The sequence below is a fragment of the Danio aesculapii genome, chromosome 15 (genome assembly GCF_903798145.1).
Source record: "Danio aesculapii chromosome 15, fDanAes4.1, whole genome shotgun sequence".
NCBI classification, from domain to species: Eukaryota; Metazoa; Chordata; class Actinopteri; order Cypriniformes; family Danionidae; genus Danio; species Danio aesculapii.
Window position 1 is genome coordinate 36,858,841 of NC_079449.1, and position 12,890 is coordinate 36,871,730.

Sequence of the window (12,890 nt, forward strand, 5' to 3'; positions counted from 1 at the left end):
TTTTTTATCACCTCTGTTCCTCCAGCCGCACTCCACAGGTCTTTCCGCAATGCTCCCTTTCCTCTTTTTGTCTTTCCATGCTGCAGTCCTATATCTTTCTGCACAACTTGGTATAGAAATGGCAGTACTGGGTTTTCAAACAGCTTTTAAATATTTTTAAAGGACCATTTTAAAGGTGTTTTCAATTAATAATAATTTGATATTTGCTAATTGATTTCAAAGTGTGTGACAATTGTATACAGATACTATGGAAGTTATTTTATAAATGTGTGTGTGTGTGTGTGTGTGGTGTGTGTGTGTGTGTGTGTGTGTGTGTGTGATATAGTAATATTAAAATGAGAACAAGTAGCAGTTCATATTTTTTATTTGGTGTGAAGTCAGTCTTTTACAAAACATTGTCTGATACATTCATAAGGATTTTAGGATATGGCAGGAGCAGCATGAATAGCCAGTGTAAATTTGTGGGAATTGCTATTGCTAGGCTGTTTGATAAAGCATTTATTACCTAAACGTTTTTACTTAATTTTTTTTAATCAGGAATCACGTTTTTTCCAGTTTTTAAATGTAATGCTTCTTCGGGTTGTTGAATTGTGCTATTCAAAATAAATGACTGCCATTGTTTCGGTGCATTAAGTGTGTATTTGTGACTTGTCATATCCATGTTTAAAAACAGCCTCCAGTATATCATTTACATCACACGAACTTCAATTGTGACAGTCTACTTTGCAAAGGCTATAGAAATAAAGATCACTGAACCGAGTTAAAAATACAAAACAGCGTCAGCTTGTGTCAACTTGTCGATTAAACGTTTTCGACCACAGTTCCGCACTGAATCGTTTAAAAAAAGAAACAAAAAAATGAGCCTTTTTACAAAATATTCGATGTTGATTTGTTATTTGGTTCAAACCAGGGTACTACATACCTTTTGTTTTTTTCCCATCGGAAAAATTAGAACACTACACCAAAAACACTAGGCTACCCACAGTATAGTAAAACACGTAGCTTTAAACAAAGAATTCAGAATTTCTTACACAAGTGCTTAAAAAACTGCTTTGTGGGGACAAAATACAATGACGTGACGAGAAAGCAAGTGACGGCAATTTAAACAAGCTATGTATAGTCTGTCAGCATGAATCGGATTTTTGTTCCATAAAAACAGCTACTGGTAAACCACCAGATTGTAGGTGATAGTTCCCAATTGAAATTAACGTAAATAACCCATCTTTTAAAAGTTTGCAGGCTGGTAACACGTCATATGAAACACTTTTAAAGTAGGCTAAAGATAAACGACTAGCCTTTTATCTTGTCAGTATGAATTTTCAGCTTGAGCTGCTACCATGTGAAAGGGTAAAAATGAACAACCGACAGTTTTTAAAATGTGTTGGTGGCCAATCGTGTCAGATGACCAAAATAAGCGGCCAATGGGGTAAATAGCCCAAACAAAAATTATACTTAAACATTAAATAAAATCTTTACATTATAAGATAATGCTTAACATAAATAAACAGACATGTCTTCTGCAAGAGTCTTCCTTATTTTCAACTATTTACAAAATCTCATTAATAAAACAAAAAAAATATTCTTAAAACTAAATAAAATCTTTACATATTTTAGCATTGAACCTGCATGTACAATGCAGAAGTATTAGTAATAAAAAACAATTAAAAAAAACACACTTTCAAGGCAATGGGCTAGTCGAGCACTCTTCATAATGTTCCTTAACTACAAAAAAATTTTTTATTTAACTTGCACTATAATCTATGAAAAAAACTTTCAGTGTCAGTATAAATCCAAGACATTTACCAGTTTTTCTAAGAAGGAATGAGTGATTTTGAGTTATACAGTCAGAAATGTGAGATAAAAAGTCACAACTCATAGTTATAAAGTCACAATTATAATATTAGATAATATATTAGATATATAATATTATTATAATAATCTATTTAATAATAGATTATATATATATGTAGACTTTATATCTCACAATTCTGAGAAATAAAGTCGCAATTGCATGATGTAAAATCAGAATTGAGGGTTTTAAAGATGTTTGAGTGTGTTATGGAGACTAATTCTTTTTAACTAAGGCATTTGGTCTAAAAGGAATTATAAAGCACTAAACAGACCATCTGAAACTAAGCTGTAGGTTGTGTGATTCCTTCAAAAGGCTAAAATTAATTCTATATTATTTATCCATTATTCATTCATTCTTTTTCTTTTCAGTTTAGTCCCTTTATTAATCTGCTGTCAAACCAACACTGGAAAATATTTATCCAATATGTGTAACAATATGATATACATTTTGTTGATGTGAATTTCCTGAATTCAGCAGCTATATTCATTTCATGTTGTAAGGGTGCCCTCATGGGGTGTACAAGGGAACTGCAGACATATGTATTGTACATAGAAATATGTCTATGGTATCATAGATGACGCAACACAGTGGTTGCTATGATACATGATGCACACTGTGGATTCTTAACAGGAAAAAACTCTCAGAATTCTGACTTTTTATATTAAACAATTGCAACATTATATATCAGAATTGCATGACAGAATCTAAATTCTGACTTATGACTCGGAATTGTGAATTTATATCTCAGAATTTGAGTTTTAGACCTCAGAATTTTTCGTTTTTCTCACGCAATTCTAGGAAAAAAGGTTGTAATGAATGAATGAATAATGGATAAACAATATAGAATTAATTTTATCCTTTTTAAGGAATCACACAACCTACAGCTTAGTTTCAGATGGTCTGTTTAGTGCTTTATAATTCCCAATGCCTTAGTTAAAAAGACTTATAGTCTCCATAACCCACTCAAACATCTTTTTTTCTCTTTTTTATTCAAAGTTGGGAACTGGCTTCTATAGAAAAACGGCTTGGTTATTGTGGAAAAAAAGTATTTTAACAAAAATAGATTAATGTCTTACCATAGCTCAAAAACAATGAATGGCAGCAAAGCACGAAATTAATTCACATAAACTGAGTTTACACTGCGAATCAGGCAGATTGGTTGGAGTTTGTGGCGATGTTTAGGGTTAATTAATTCGCCTCGCTAATGTAATGTTACTTCACATAAAATATGATTTTCAGATTCACAGACAAATGAACATACCTGAACGGGATGCACGGGATTCATCTTGTGCTTTTTTTCTTTTTCTCTTCTCAGCCCCAGACTGTTGTTGTCTTTTCCCAGCATTGTATTGCATTAATCTATCTGCTAGCAGCCGCAAAGGTGCGAACACAGGTGGACCGGGCCGCGTTCATCATAAAATGCATTTAAAAATATATATTTATTATTTTTTATGTACATTAATTCTTTTGTTAATATTAATATACAAGGAAGAGATTTTTTTTTTAAACCGGAGATGGTGCCCCCCTTCGGAGGTGAGGCCCTACGCAGCCTGCGTACTCTGCGTATAGGGAGCGGCGGTACTGGGCAAAATGGCCCAGTGGCCTAATGGATAAGGCATCAACCTCCGGGGCTTGGGATTGTTGGTTCAAGTCCCATCTGGGTTGTCTTTGAAGGTCTCACTTCAATTTGGGAGCAATGTTTGGTGGATGAAACACAGTAGCTGTGAAAACCTTCTTGAGATGAACCTAAAAGGTTCCGTTAAGCTATGGCAAGGGGCTTTCAGAGGGCCAACTCCGCAAACAGGTGCTTTCGCAGACAGGTGCCCGGATAGCTCAGTCGGTAGAGCATCAGACTTTTAATCTAGGATGGACTAGAAATCCATTGGGGTTTCCCCGCGCAGGTTCGAATCCTGCCGACTATGTTGTTTTGCACGTCCACTTATGTTGTTGTTCTCTTTTCTTTCAAGCCTCCTATACATAATTGCAATCCTCCTCTGCATCTCACAAACAAGCCCCTGTCACTTATAGACCAGGAAGCTGTGGGTGAGCGACAGTGGTTTGCCGCGACCGTAGTGATCCGTACTCTGTGTTGTGGCCAGAGAAATCCCAGTTTGAATCCCAGTCACAGCAGCGCGTACCTGTTAACGGTAAGCCATGCTGGGCTGAGTTTTTGTCACCTCAGGCCACGGCTGGATTTCTCACTCCAACCTCTGCTGTATCTAGTGTTGCCCACATCCGGCCAACAGAGCAAACAAGTCAAGGCCAGGTGTAGTCGTGGCCGAGAGGTTAAGGCGATGGACTCGAAATCCATTGGGGTCTCCCCGCGCAGGTTCGAACCCTGCCGACTACGTCGGTTGGTTTTCCACAAAGTCCACTTGCTGTTTTTGCTCATTGCCCCCTAATGGAAAAGCCGTCCTCCTCTGAATCTCGCAAACAAACCAGTGTCCCTTAGTGTCCAGGCAGCTGCAAAGCTTATCGGTGAGCGAGCGGTGTGCCGTGATCATATAGTGGTCAGTACTCTGCGTTGTGGCCGCAGCAACCCCGGTTCAAATCCGAGTCACGGCAGCGTGTTCCTGTTAACTGCGAGCAATGCTTGTGCCGCTTTTTACAACCTCAGGCCATTTATGCCCCAACTGTGCTGCATTCAATGTTGCCCAAATTCAGCAGAAAAAGTCAACAGACTGCCACCATGCGTAGTCGTGGCCGAGAGGTTAAGGCGATGGACTTGAAATCCATTGGAGTCTCCCCGCGCAGCTTCGAACCCTGCCGACTACGGAACAGCCAGCTGCTTTTGCTTTTTCTCTCTGTGAGAGGAACTGTGGCTTTTGCTCTGAATTCAGATCATCAGCTTGTGTGGAAAGAGTGCCCATGAAGTTAGCTGAGTGTGTTAGAGAGCTATGCTTTCCCTGCTTCCCAGAGATTGTACGGAAAAGTTGCACAAGAGCTAGTGCACCTTCCTCTACCCCTGTTGACCCTGTGCTTGGTTGCCACCTTAGCAGAAGAGAGAAAGCAGACGTCTGTAGTCGTGGCCGAGTGGTTAAGGCGATGGACTAGAAATCCATTGGGGTTTCCCCGCGCAGCTTCGAACCCTGCCGACTACGGAACAGCCAGCTGCTTTTGCTTTTTCTCTCTGTGAGAGGAACTGTGGCTTTTGCTCTGAATTCAGATCATCAGCTTGTGTGGAAAGAGTGCCCATGAAGTTAGCTGAGTGTGTTAGAGAGCTATGCTTTCCCTGCTTCCCAGAGATTGTACGGAAAAGTTGCACAAGAGCTAGTGCACCTTCCTCTATCCCTGTTGACCCTGTGCTTGGTTGCCACCTTAGCAGAAGAGAGAAAGCAGACGTCTGTAGTCGTGGCCGAGTGGTTAAGGCGATGGACTAGAAATCCATTGGGGTTTCCCCGCGCAGGTTCGAATCTTGCTGACTATGTTGTTTTGCACGTCCACTTATGTTGTTGTTCTCTTTTCTTTCAAGCCTCCTATACGTAATTGCAATCCTCCTCTGCATCTCACAAACAAGCCCCTGTCACTTAGTGACCAGGCAGCTGTGGATGAGCGACAGTGGTTTGCCGCGACCGTACAGTGATCCGTACTCTGTGTTGTGGCCAGATATATCCCAGTTTGAATCCCGGTCACAAACCAGTGTCCCTTAGTGTCCAGGCAGCTGCAGAGCTTATCGGTGAGCGAGTGGTGTGCCGTGATTTTATAGTGGTCAGTACTCTGCGTTGTGGCCGCAGCAACTCCGGTTCGAATCCGGGTCACGGCAGCGTGTTCCTGTTAACTGCGAGCAATGCTTGTGCCGCTTTTTACAACCTTAGGCCATTCATGCCCCGACTGTGCTGCGTTCAATGTTGCCCATATTCAGCAGAAAAAGTCAGCGGGCTGCCACCATGCGTAGTCGTGGCCGAGAGGTTAAGGTGATGGACTTGAAATCCATTGGGGTCTCCCTGCGCAGGTTCGAACCTTGCCGACTACGGAACAGCCAGCTGCTTTTGCTTTTTCTCTCTGTGAGAGGAACTGTGCATTTTGAGACGTTTGGTTGCGGGCCTGCGTGTTTAATCCCATATTAAATAATTCAAGTCCAGCGACTAGTCGCAATTTAGCTTTTTTTGTAGTCCTACACTCTGATGTTGCCTAGAGAAACGTTCAATAAATCGACAGCAACATCTTGTACAACTCATCAAGATTAAGATTTGATAGTATTTTTCCAAGTCGCCCAGTCCTTTTTGGCTGTCCCTTTGTGGCACATTTTCCCCACTCCATCTGCTTCTGGAGAGTTGCTTTATGCACAGCTCTTTTCAAGACTGATGCTAGCACAGTTCCAAAAGGCCCAGGCGAAATGTGCTTTTGGCCATGCTTTTGGACCATGGCTTTGGTAACACCTAATGACTTCAATGTCTTTCACGGTGCAGCTCAGCAGTGGCATGGCACAGCTCTGAAACGCCGTTTCCTAGAGGACGACTGCATCTGTTTTTTTTAAGAGGACGCAGGTCTGTGCTGTGATGAGAAAGTGTTGTCGGGGGGCAAGGGGCTTGCAGAGGGCCAACTCCGCAAACAGGTGCTTCCGCAGACAGGAGCCCGGATAGCTCAGTCGGTAGAGCATCAGACTTTTAATCTGAGGGTCCAGGGTTCAAGTCCCTGTTCGGGCGAAGGCCTGTCTGTTTGTCAGAGACCTCGTTGTTATTTTCATATCACTTGGTGGCTGTCCATTGTGGTGTGGCCTGCGAGAGCACGTTGCTCTGAATTCAGATCATCAGCTTGTGTGGAAAGAGTGCCCATGAAGTTAGCTGAGTGTGTTAGATAAGAAAGCTATGCTGTCCGTGCTTCCCAGAGATTGTACGGAAAAGTTGTACAAGAGCTAGTGCACCTTCCTCTATCCCTGTTGACCCTGTGCTTGGTTGCCACCTCAGCAGGAGAGAGAAAGCAGACGTCTGTAGTCGTGGCCGAGTGGTTAAGGCGATGGACTAGAAATCCATTGGGGTTTCCCCACGCAGGTTCAAATCCTGCCGACTACGTTGTTTTGCACGTCCACTTATGTTGTTGTTCTCTTTTCTTTCAAGCCTCCTATACGTAATTGCAATCCTCCTCTGCATCTCACAAACAAGCCCCTGTCACTTAGAGACCAGGCAGCTGTGGGTGAGCGACAGTGGTTTGCCGCGACCGTACAGTGATCTGTACTCTGTGTTGTGGCCAGAGAAATCCCAGTTTGAATCCCGGTCACAGCAGCGCGTACCTGTTAACGGAAAGCCATGCTGGGCTGAGTTTTCGTCACCTCAGGCCATGGCTGGATTTCTCACCCCAACCTCTGCTGTATCTAGTGTTGCCCACATCCGGCCAACAGAGCAGACAAGTCAAGGCCAGGTGTAGTCGTGGCCGAGAGGTTAAGGCGATGGGCTCGAAATCCATTGGGGTCTCCCCGCGCAGGTTCAAACCCTGCCGACTACGTCGGTTGGTATTTCCACAAAGTCCACTTGCTTATTTTGCTCATTGCCCCCTAACGGAAATGCCGTCCTTCTCTGAATCTTGCAAACAAACCAGTGTCCCTTAGTGTCCAGGTAGCTGCAGAGCTTATCGGTGAGCGAGCGGTGTGCCGTGATCGTATAGTGGTCAGTATTCTGCGTTGTGGCCGCAGCAACCACGGTTCGAATCCGGGTCACGGCAGCGTGTTCCTGTTAACTGTGAACAATGCTTGTGCCGCTTTTTACAACCTCAGGCCATTTATGCCCCAACTGTGCTGCGTTCAATGTTGCCCAAATTCAGCAGAAAAAGTCAACGGGCTGCCACTATGCGTAGTTGTGGCCGAGAGGTTAAGGCGATGGACTTGAAATCCATTGGGGTCTCCCTGCGCAGGTTCGAACCCTGCCGACTACGGAACATCCAGCTGCTTTTGCTTTTTCTCTCTGTGAGAAGAACTGTGGCTTTGTGATGTTTGGTTGCGGGCCTGCATGTTTAATCCCATATTGAATAATTCAAGTCCAGCGACTAGTCGCAATTTAGCTTTTTTTGTAGTCCCTACACTCTGATGTTGCCTAGAGAAACGTTCAATAAATCGACAGCAACATCTTGTACGGCTCATCAAGATTGGGATTTCATAGTTTTTTTTCCAAGTCGCCCAGTCCTTTTTGGCTGTCCCTTTGTGGCACATTTTCCCCACTCCATCTGCTTCTGGAGAGTTGCTTTATGCACAGCTCTTTTCAAGACTGATACTAGCACAGTTCTAAAAGGCCAAGGCGAAATGTGCTTTTGGCCATGCTTTTGGACCATGGCTTTGGTAACACCTAATGACTTCAAGGTCTTTCACGGTGCAGCTCAGCAGTGGCATGGCACAGCTCTGAAACGCCGTTTCCTGCAGGACGACTGCATCTGTTTTTTTTAAGAGGACGCAGGTCTGTGCTGTGATGAGAAAGTGTTGTCAGCTGGTAAGGATATAACTGCCTGAATGTAGATTATACCGGTTTTTAACCAATTTTGATAAAGACGGCTGAGACTACACTCAGCCTCGGATAAGAAACAGATTATACTTTAAGTGTGTGTGTTCTATTTGATTGTGGATCCGTTTCACAGATCTGGAGTCAGCTCTAAACAGTCTAGTGGATGTCTGACGTTCATGCTTGAGATACTGTTCAGAATTGTACGCACGCACCCCACGTGGAAATTTTCCTAGTCTATCTGTGTTTTATCCAATCAGGTTAGAACACCTATATGCATGACGCAGTTAATGACCTTATGTGAGAGTATAATTGTTATTGATTTGTAATTGTAAGCAGAGCGCCCTTGGAACTCATGGCGAGTGTTGAAGCTGGCTTCTGCTGATGTAACTGCAAACCATCTTCAGTAAACTTTATTTATTTATTTATTTAAATCTCTGACTCCGGCTCTTCTTCGTCTGACAGACTGGTCATTCTTTGGGTTAAACTGCATACCATCCCTACAAGCGACATCTATTGCTGGTGAGCTCTTGCTTGCTCTACATGTCATCGGGCAGCACAATCAACGCACCAGGCAAGAGCACAACGGAAGGGTCAAGCTTCGTAGTTGTGGCCGAGTGGTTAAGGCGATGGACTAGAAATCCATTGGGGTCTCCCCGCGCAGGTTCGAATCCTGCTGACTACGTCCAGGCTGCGCGCAGGATTTAGTTTGCGACTTTCTGTGATTGTTTGCAACTCCAGTGTTTCTTGGGAAAAGGGATGTGCTGGTAGGGTAAAGCGACAAAAATAAAACCGCAGCGTGTGCCAGCTGACTGCCCTGGGGGCCCTCCATTTTCAAAGACAGATGACAGAGAGTGAGGCTCCAGCGGCTGTCCCGTGGCTTGCCGTGATCGTATAGTGGTTAAGTACTCTGCGTTGTGGCTGCAGCATTCCCGGTTCAAATCCGGGTCACGGCAGGCTTTTCAAGGTGGCATTGCCGTTGCACTCTGTGATGCCATCCGTAATCTCCAGCCTCCTTTTGGTGCAGGCTGTGCTAATGGCACGTCCTGAATGTTTACGTTTCCTAAAGTGTGGAAGACTAGGGATTCGATATGAGCAACGGGACCTTTGATGCCAGCATGCTGTGTAGGTAAGCGTTGATCGAGTCACGCTTCTAAGGCATGGAAGGAATTGTTTCAATGGTTTAGTCTCCATTTATTGCCACAACAACAGATAGACCTTCTGCAGTTGTCATTGATCTTTTTAATGTCTCCCACATCACATGGAGTCCAAACTACTGTGTTTTACTTATGTCTACACCTACAACAACCATAAACCCAACCTCACAGTAACCCGTTGTGTTTTAGCAACATCTACACCAACCACAAGTTTAAACCCCACCTCACGGTAAACTTTTGTGCACCGTAAAGGTCTGCGCCGACCACGACCCGAAACCTTGCCTACCTGCGAGGCGCTGCCGTAGAGCCCGGATAGCTCAGTCAGTAAAGCATCAGACTTTTAATCTGAGGGTCCAGGGTTCAAGTCCCTGTTCGGATGTGTAAGGCTCTTCTTGTGGAGCCGCAGCTTTTGCCAGTGAGCTATCGCTTGCTGAAAGTTTCAGCTGGATGCACAACACGTGTACTAGGCATGAGGACATAGAGAGCACAAGCAGTCTTGTAGTTGCGGCCGAGTGGTTAAGGTGGTGCATTAGAAATCCACTGGGGTCTTCTCGCACTGGTTCGAGTCCTGCCGACCACGTGCTCGTCCTCTTCCTTTTTAAACTTGCAACAGTCATCAAATGTTTGCAATTCCAGCGTTACTTGGGAAAAGCAACGTGCTGGTAGGAGGAGAAAAACAACAGCGTGCGCTCACTGAACCGAAAGGGGCAAATCAGAGGGAGGAACACTCTGCCTCGGATAAGAAACAGATTATTCTTTAAGTGTGTGTGTTCTATTTGATTGTGGATCCGTTTCACAGGTCTGGAGTCAGCTCTAAACAGTCTAGTGGATGTCTGACGTTTATGCTTGAGATACTGTTCAGAATTGTACGCACGCTCCCCACGTGGAAATTTTCCTAGTCTATCTGCGTGACGCAGTTAATGACCTTATGTGAGAGTATAATTGTTATTGATTTGTGATTGTAAGCAGAGCGGCCGAAAAACTCATGGCGAGTGTTGAAGCTGGCTTCTGCTGATGAAACTGCAAACTATCTTCAGTAAACTTTATTTATTTAAATCTCTGACTCCGGCTCTTCTTCATCTGACAGACTGGTCATTCTTTGGGTTAAACTGTATACCATCCCTACAAGTGTCCATTTCATTCAGCACATTTAAAATTGGGGGCATTCACGTTTTTGGACATGCTTTAAACTAGGGTTTCTGCAGGTTTTACCAAATTAAATTTAAGACTTCTTTAAGACATTAAGACCATTATGACTTAAAGTTTAGATTCATAAAGGCTAAAGACTTAGGCATTTATAAAATGGCCCAGATGGAAAAATTTTTTATTTGCCCTATCAAAAAAATATTATAATTTAAAACATTTATTAATACAATAATAAATTAATTAAAAATATATATATTTTAGATATTTCTTAGCAAAAGATTTCAAATAGTGTAAAAACAAGCAAGCTTTACTTGTATCCATACACCTTTTCCAACATAATCTTTCTTTATAATAATTATAAACAAATGAACAAATGTTTTAAAAGATTTAATAACTATAATAAACTAAATTATGCACAACAATCTGTCCAGGTTGATGTCCTCAGCAGTAAATACATGGAGCACGTTTAAACAAATGTTATTGTAAGGAAAATAATTAAACTATTATGATAAATAGAGTTAAAATGACCTTTTTGAATAAAACGTTTAAAGTTTTATTGAGATGGATTGTTGGTGATTGTATGGGTTTTGGTCAAATTGGGTAGCAAAACATGAACAAAGGAAAATGAAGACTTGTTTAAAAAATATTTAAGACCTACGACACAATATTTCAGTAAATTTAAAAAAGAGTTTTCAAGGCCTAAAATTTAGATTTTGGAATTTAAGACATTTGAAACCCTGTTTTAACACAATAGCACAATAGTTGTATAAAGGGTTAAAATAATATTTCCAACAGCAGGAACATGATCTAGCATCGAATAAAAACCTAAAACTTTAGAACTTAAACTTTAAATCGATTTATATCTCTAAATGTTTTAAAACACAAACCTTAAGCGCTGAAGCGGCGCCGCCTGATGACGTCACACGCCACGCCAAAATAAAAGTCTTTTTTGTTTAGCTTTTTTTGCCACTTACTGTTGCAGTCATGACTTATTGATATATTTCTCCCACGTTTTTTACTTTACACTATATCTAATCTCTCTCTCACACACAAACCTTTAATATAAACATTTAAGACAATTTTGAGAATTTTTTTTTAATCCAGTTCATGACTTGCATGTCTACAACACATTACTTCCTATTAATATCTGAGTCCAAATCTCATCCTCATAATTATGACCTCTTCTTTTCTATTTCTACAACTTCATAGGCTTATGCAGGGTTTCTTTTTTTCATATGAATTGTCATCTCTTGTTATCTTTGTTCCACGTTTCCTGCCATTCTTTAGCAATATCTTCAGTAATAATATTTAAATTACCTTTACTTACAGAAGTACCCATAAATAATAAATAATCACTATTATTCTCATCATTTGTATTGCTAACAATAATGCAATCATTCTCCTGTATACACCGTTAACTCATCACTGATCCTTTTCTCTACTCATATTGGAAACTCAGGAACTGTAAAGGCCACTCCAATCAAGGTCACTCTATCTGCAGCATTAGTATATATTTGAACATCACTGTAATAATCAGTCAAATTTGTCTGTATCTTTTACTGAGAGTGGATTTTCTGATGTCTGTTTTGAATGATTTTATAATTATTAATAAAGTTGAATGTTTAAGCGTCTAGATTGTATGAAATATTACAGTCGTCAGCTTGTACTAGTTTCCTACACTGATTTAATGTTCTCAACCTTCCTATAAATAAAGCTCAACTTATTATATAGCACCTTTAATAACATGAATGTTGACCAAAGTGCTTCCCAAACATGGCTAAATAATACACAATTAGAGAGACAGGACAATATATGCTACAATAACATTTAAAAGCTAAAAATAAATGTAAAATATCTGTATAGTCAATGAGTCCTAAAAGAAGAAGAAAAACTGATTTCTATCAATAGGCTAGAGAGAAGAGGTGGGTCTTGACTGACTGTTTAAAAACACTTAATATAGATGAAGCTTTCATTTCTAAAGGTGAAAGGTTTTGGAGCATAGACTGAGAAGGCTCTGTCTCCTTTTGTTTTCAAGCAGGATTTAGGAACAGTTAGCAGGAGCTGAGCAGAGGACCTGAGGGATCTTTGAGGAGAACACAAAAGTTCATATATATAGACAGGGGCAAGTCAGGGCAAAATATATACAGGCCTGGGCAAACCGGAGCATATTTTTTGTCTTTTTATACCTCTCCTACAAATATAAATTAAATTCTGAAACTGTGATTCTTTTTCATTATTTTAAATGCTTTATTTCTAGATTTGACTGTTTCACCACATTCATTTGTTCACCATGGTACAGTCATTTCTCCT

General features: G+C 41.4%; 8 non-coding genes across 8 annotated transcripts; all 8 read left to right on the top strand.

The window, feature by feature from the left end:
* Positions 1 to 4,120: 4,120 nt before the first annotated feature.
* On the top strand, positions 4,121 to 4,202 carry trnas-cga (transfer RNA serine (anticodon CGA)). Its single transcript has one exon. It is a non-coding gene; the product is annotated as a tRNA-Ser (tRNA).
* A 669-nt stretch (positions 4,203 to 4,871) lies between these two features.
* On the top strand, positions 4,872 to 4,953 carry trnas-aga (transfer RNA serine (anticodon AGA)). The gene has a single exon. It is a non-coding gene; the product is annotated as a tRNA-Ser (tRNA).
* Positions 4,954 to 5,743: 790 nt separating this feature from the next.
* On the top strand, positions 5,744 to 5,825 carry trnas-uga (transfer RNA serine (anticodon UGA)). Its single transcript has one exon. It is a non-coding gene; the product is annotated as a tRNA-Ser (tRNA).
* A 600-nt stretch (positions 5,826 to 6,425) lies between these two features.
* Positions 6,426 to 6,498, top strand: trnak-uuu (transfer RNA lysine (anticodon UUU)). The gene has a single exon. It is a non-coding gene; the product is annotated as a tRNA-Lys (tRNA).
* A 284-nt stretch (positions 6,499 to 6,782) lies between these two features.
* On the top strand, positions 6,783 to 6,864 carry trnas-aga (transfer RNA serine (anticodon AGA)). The gene has a single exon. It is a non-coding gene; the product is annotated as a tRNA-Ser (tRNA).
* A 348-nt stretch (positions 6,865 to 7,212) lies between these two features.
* trnas-cga (transfer RNA serine (anticodon CGA)) lies at positions 7,213 to 7,294 on the top strand. The gene has a single exon. It is a non-coding gene; the product is annotated as a tRNA-Ser (tRNA).
* Positions 7,295 to 7,638: 344 nt separating this feature from the next.
* Positions 7,639 to 7,720, top strand: trnas-uga (transfer RNA serine (anticodon UGA)). The gene has a single exon. It is a non-coding gene; the product is annotated as a tRNA-Ser (tRNA).
* Positions 7,721 to 8,880: 1,160 nt separating this feature from the next.
* On the top strand, positions 8,881 to 8,962 carry trnas-aga (transfer RNA serine (anticodon AGA)). Its single transcript has one exon. It is a non-coding gene; the product is annotated as a tRNA-Ser (tRNA).
* Positions 8,963 to 12,890: the final 3,928 nt, after the last annotated feature.